Below are 6000 nucleotides of genomic sequence, written 5' to 3' on the forward strand. Positions count from 1 at the left end.
GGGCTGGACTGTGGACTTTGAGCTATATGCCCAGTATCTATGGAAACGACATACCAACTGGAAAACCAGACCCCCCAGATGGAAGAGCCCCAGGGCTCGTACCTAGACTCTCCGTAGCCTAAAAGAATACCCTAATTATCTGTGCACCAAATAGAATTATAAATTCTATTATGCTTATTGGGGTATGACCACAGGCCTATTGATAATTGTCCTCTGTTAACTACCTAGGCTTAAGGCATATGAATCAATGGTTAACTTTGATTGTATCTTTCTTTTCCTTTGTTCAGACTAGTTTCGGGGAATTTGGGGAGGTGTGTTTGGGCACATATATTTAGGGTATATAAGGGTTTCTGGGTCCTTGGCTTAGAGGAGACTCTGCCTCGGGCCCGCCAGTGTAATAAACTGCACTCCACTATCTGCATTGTCCTTCTGAGTGAGTTTGTTTCCCAGAATGCGTGGCTACAACACCATAAGGGCCACCAAAATGTTTACCTGAAACAAACAGACTGCCAGATATTTCCCCAGGAAAGATGAGTATATCAGGGATTAGCAGAGAATTGAAATATGGGGTCTGTAACCATGGTGAACTACATTCAAGTCCCCATACAGCAAGGGAAGGACAAGACTTTTACAGAGAGGAAAAGGAAGTGGTGAGAGCTATAGTTAACAAAGAGCCCATGACTTCTCAGTGAGCCTTTGCCAGCAAAGAGACGTCTCTCTTCTTGTTGGGCTCTGCTATGTACCAAGACAGGAGAGAGCCCCCTTCTGGTCTCCCAACTCTATTTAATTGAGGTTTCTGTTCATTAATTTTTTTATAAGTCTTTAAATCTAGAAGTTTAAATGCCCATATGCAATTAGGCATGTTGCTGGCCAAAAGTAAGAAGATCCAATCTACATCCCCAGCTCTACACAGTATCTCACAGTGCAGCACAGGACAAGTCTTCCATTGCTCTGATCTTTCATGCTCTCTACAATAAAACAGAATTAATGGTCTTTATGACCCTTTGTTCCTCTTCAGAATGACATGATATGTAATGGGATATGGTAAGTAGATGTGCCTGATTATTGTAAAATGGTTGAAAGGGATAAATTGGGTAAAAAATAATCTTTAAAGTTTTTAACTATGGTCTCCAAATTGTGAATATACTATGAGGTTCGATCAAGATTCTTGCCTCATCAAGAGGCCACATTTTGCCCCACATGTCCTGTTGTCTGGCCATGTGTAACTGGATCAAAGTCCAGGGTAAACTCAATATAAAGTGAATCCTCTAAATGTGAAACACATGGAGATTTTTGTAGACAATAAGGAAGTACAGAAGTAGACAGACACAGAAACAGGAAATAGTAAACAAACTGGCAGCATTCCAGAAAGAGTAAGTAGGAAAAATAAGATGAACTCTATGATATCAGAGGCTAGGCTGGATTTCCATTCAAATTTTCGTATCTGCTAAACAACATTTGTTTCTATCCCAGCATTATTCTAATAGGAAAAAAAGGGTACGAGAGACTTAGGATTCAAAACAGCAACTAGGTGAAATAAGATGGGTTCATTTCAAAAGAAACTTTTTAACTGCCAGTGCACTCACTTCAAAGATTAGAGCTTTCATCTTTAGTCACAACAGTCTCTCAGAGTAGCCAATGTTAATTCCTTTTCTATTATAGTTCTTTAGTACTGAACGCACAATTTGCAAGTATGCTCAAATCATGCATTTTCAGCAAAATGGATCAGTATAGTTTCAAATTAATGATTTAATCGAAATTACTTCTGCCCCCTAGTGATTTCCATCCCTGCAAACATGGAGAACCCATGCATTGGGAGACCTTATCAATTGACCTGGAATACTAAATGAGGACACATTTCTCAAAAATTTAATTTTAAGAACTTGTACGTTAATAAAACAGATTCCACACTTCTCTTGACAATAGAAAAAATAATATAAGAATACAGGTCCATGGTGTGCTTGTAATTTTAAATTAGTGTCTTTCCCAGAGCTAACTCTTAAGAAATAATTACATGCTGTAGAACTTTGTTTTCTTTTTTTTTGACAAAAGCTATTGTCAAGGACATCAGCATCCACTGAAATTCTTCTTGTTTACAATCAATTGGCGGTGTTTAAGTACCTACATTGCATAAATATGAAACTATCTTAACATCCTTTTACTGGAACAGCACAGACATTTCTCAGTCTTTAAGTCTTCTCCTTCCTACAATGTGTCCACAAGCGCTGATTTTCAATGCAAGAATTCATAGTCTAATCAAAATAACTGGGTTTCTGTTGCAAATGGATAATTCTGCCTAGTAAAGAGATACACAGAATAAAAGACATGACTGAATATAATACATCACCAAAGATCACAATTAGGAAGAAATCATTATGATATTCATTTTTAAAGTACCATTATTCACATAAACTCAAACTTATAAATCCTCTGGTTTGTGACAACAAAGAGAAGTCCCCAGATCAAATATTACTGCTGTGTGTCTCGGTATATCTAGGAATTCTCCTCAAGTATAATATTTTTCTGTTCTTATTTTCAATTCATAATGTAAGTACATAGGTAACTTAACATTTATAAAATACAGAAATATGGGAAGTCTCTTGCCACAGCATATATTTTTGAATAAAGCATGACTTCTATAATAAAACAGCATTGCTTAGTCCCTGATAACATCCCATCTTTATATTTCTCAATATTTACAAAAGGTAGAAAGATGATCAACAGCTATAAAATGCCCCTGTCCAACTAGTGTAGTAGATCCAAGGTAGAATTCCCTTTTAATCAAATCAGAACACAAAATTTTAATATAATCAAGTTTTTTGTTTTTCATATTTTTACTACAGATTTGCATTTTTTGATTCCTTTCCCACTTTATAATTTTTGCCAGAATTTAAAAATTTTATCTATTTACTTAAAGAAACTAATGCTCCCCTCAAGCTGGGTGGATCTCTTGTTTATATAACTAACTGTTAAACTCAGGAAGTTATACAATTCTTACACATCTCTTACACTTCTCCTAGAACAGAAATTGTAAGCACTAACTTCAAAATCTCCATTTCTAAAAAGATTTTCATTTTCGTGCTGAATACCTTAAGCCTGTTGAGGTTTCCTTGTAAACTCACAAATTAAACAGTCTACCATGCTGCTTATGTTGTCATTGTGTGTTCATACATACATTTACATCTTTCTAGCAGTGAGTATTCAATGAAAATATGCATAAACTAGATGAATACAATTTTCCCACTGCCATTTGCTGTGTGATGTTCTAGAAATAGTAAAGTATTCACCCCAAAATTCTCTGAGTTTTCACTTTTGGAGGTAAGTTCTTTGCCATTCTTGTTTAAACACAGTTTTGACTTTCTCGGTTCAGTTCAGTCGCTCAGTCATGTCTGACTCTTTGCAACCCCATGAATTGCAGCACGCCAGGACTCCCTGTCCATCACCAACTCCCGGAGTTCACTCAAATTCATGTCCATCAAGTCGGTGATGCCATCCAGCCATCTCATCCTCTGTCATCCCCTTCTCCTCCTGCCCCTAATCCCTCCCAGCATCAGTCTTTACCAATGCATCAAGTCTTCGCATGAGGTGGCCAAAGTACTGGAGTTTCAGCTTTAGCATCATTCCTTCCAAAGAAATCCCAGGGCTGATCTCCTTCAGAATGGACTGGTTGGATCTCCTTGCAGTCCAAGGGACTCTCAAGAGTCTTCTCCAACACCACAGTTCAAAAGCATCAATTCTTCGGTGCTCAGCCTTCTTCACAGTCCAACTCTCACATCCATACATGACCACTGGAAAAACCATAGCCTTGACTAGACAGAACTTTGTTGGCAAAGTAATGTCTCTGCTTTTAAATATGCTATCTAGGTTGGTCATAACTTTTCTTCCAAGGAGTGTCTTTTAATTTCATGGCTGCAGTCACTATCTGCAGTGATTTTGGAGCCCAAGAAAATAAAGTCTGTCACTGTTTCCACTGTTTCCCCATCTATTTGCCATGAAGTGATGGGGCCAGATGCCATGATCTTAGTTTTCTGAATGTTGAGCTTTAAGCCAACTTTTCCACTCTCCACTTTCACTTTCATCAAGAGGCTTTTTAGAGCCTCTTCACTTTCTGCCATAAGGGCTGTGTCATCTGCATATCTGAGGTTATTGATATTTCTCCCGGCAATCTTGATTCCAGCTTGTGCTTCTTCCAGGCCAGCATTTCTCATGATGTACTCTGCATAAATGTATACAAAATATTTCAGAAATAAATTACATTTACTTGTAGCCATTCCATGCTACAAGAATAGCTCTAATTATTTCTTCTCTGGTAGTTAAAAATCCTTTTAGCAGTTGGCTGAGAAAAATCAATTGCATGTTGATCTCAATGTTTCATTCTGGTATTCATTTATGGATTACATTTCAAAAGAATGTGCTCATAATGAAGAAAAACCATGCCAGTGTCTAGATTTATTCTTTTAGCTGATAGTTAATTAAGCAAAACAAAGTCAATATTCATATATTTTCATCAGTGAGGAAGAAAAACAATTATAAAGCAGCCCCAGAGGAGAAGGCATGATTCTGTGTACATCAATGTCAGCTCTGCACTACTTAGTTGTTTAATATCTGGCAAATATACACTTCTTCTAAACTTTAGTTTATCTGTAAAGAAAGTTACACTGGACTGTATCTTTTCAAAAAAAAAAAAAAAAGAAAGAAAAAAAAACTTCCTAGTTTAATAAAGTGTATTTTAAGTCAGAAAACTGAAGAACGTAAACCCAATTTGAACACTCTGAAAACACGTCATATAAAATAAGCCTGAACACCCTGATCCACTGCAAATGATTCAATTTACATAATGAAGCAGGGAAAGTAACTCTGGAGGCTTAGTCACATATTGTTTATTTACATGGAGATCAAGGGGAGGGAGGAGGGAGGAGGGTTCAGGATGGGGAACACATGTATACCTGTGGCTGATTCATTTCGATATTTGGCAAAACTAACACAATATTGTAAAGTTTAAAAATAAAATAAAAAAAAAAAAAGAAATGGAGAGATTCCTGGTTATGAAATTCTGTAAGAAAATTCTATAAATCTTTCTTGATTCAACATGTGGTTTTATACATAGCTAGACTTCCCTGGTGGCTCAGACGGTAAAGTGCCCACAATGCGGGAGACCTGGGTTTGATCCCTGGGTCAGGAAGATCCCGTGGAGAAGGAAATGGCAACCCGCTCCAGTACTCTTGCCTGAAAATTTCCATGAACTGAGGAGCCTGATAGGCTACAGTCCATGGGGTCGAAAAAAGTCGGACATGACTGAGTGACTTCACTTTCACTTTCAAAGTAAAATCAATTTATAAAGTATATGTTTAGCAATGTCTGGACAGGTAACTTAGGTGTCTGGGCTACAGGATCTAACATATCTAACTTTACTGTCTTTCCACTGACTTCCTGATCTCAGAGAAAGGATTTGTATTTTTCAATGGTAGCATCCTGAGACAGAGCCCTCCCTCTCATACACTCTGATCTTCCTCCAAGACTTTAGAATGTCAATCTGAAACAGGTAATTCTGAGCTGTCAGTCAGTTAGCTTTCCACTACAAATCCCTACTCTCCTTCAGCAGAGTAGGGCTATGTCTACAAAGTGACTGCTCAGCCCATCTGCATTTCCCAGCTCCTCTTCTGGGGGAATTGTATTGTGGCCACATAACTAAATCTGGCCAGTGAACTGTGAATCCCGTTACATGTTACACTTCTGACATGGTTAAGAAGAGCATTTGCCTCAACCATCCTCTGTTTTTCTTTTTGCCAGCCAAGAGCAAAGGACTGCAATGTTCCAGGAGATGGCAAAATCATGAGAGAAAGAAGCTGACTTTCTGAACTACCATGTGAAAGGCAGACCTTACACATCCTAGAGGACTATCATATGAGAAATTAAGAACTACTGTGTTAAGCCAAGGACACGCAGAGTGCTGGGCCTTTTTTTTTTTTTTTTTTAACAGCACTTAAGACTTCCTTGATT

This window comes from Bubalus kerabau, chromosome 4, assembly GCF_029407905.1.
Source record: "Bubalus kerabau isolate K-KA32 ecotype Philippines breed swamp buffalo chromosome 4, PCC_UOA_SB_1v2, whole genome shotgun sequence".
Lineage (NCBI taxonomy): Eukaryota > Metazoa > Chordata > Mammalia > Artiodactyla > Bovidae > Bubalus > Bubalus kerabau.